A 439-nucleotide genomic window follows, 5' to 3' on the forward strand; every position below is an offset into this window, starting at 1 on the left:
TTTTCTCACAAACAAGTGAAAATCATTTTTCTCTAACTCCCCCCCATCTCGTCTCTCATCTAATCGTTCCTGCTCATTTTCTCCTCCTTTTCACCCAATCCTTCTCATCATTTCACCCTATCCCTCTCCCTCTCCCCTCTCCCCCTTTCATCTCTCCCTTCTCCCCATCTCCCACTGTCTCCCACTCTCCCCTCTTTCCTCTTCCTTCTCCCCCTCTAACTCTCTCTCCTCCCTCTCTTTCCCCTCTCTCCCTCTCCCCTCTCCCCTCTCCCCCTCTAACTTTCTCCTCTCCTCTCCCCTCTCCCCTCTCTCCTTCTCCTCTCCTCTCTCCCCGTCTCCTCCTCTCCCTCCTCTCCCTCTCTCCCTCTCCCTCTCTCTCCCTCTTCTCCTCTCCCTCCTCCTCCTCTAACTCTCTCCTCTCTCCCCCTCTCCTCCTTTC

This window comes from Penaeus monodon, chromosome 31 (genome assembly GCF_015228065.2).
Source record: "Penaeus monodon isolate SGIC_2016 chromosome 31, NSTDA_Pmon_1, whole genome shotgun sequence".
NCBI classification, from domain to species: Eukaryota; Metazoa; Arthropoda; class Malacostraca; order Decapoda; family Penaeidae; genus Penaeus; species Penaeus monodon.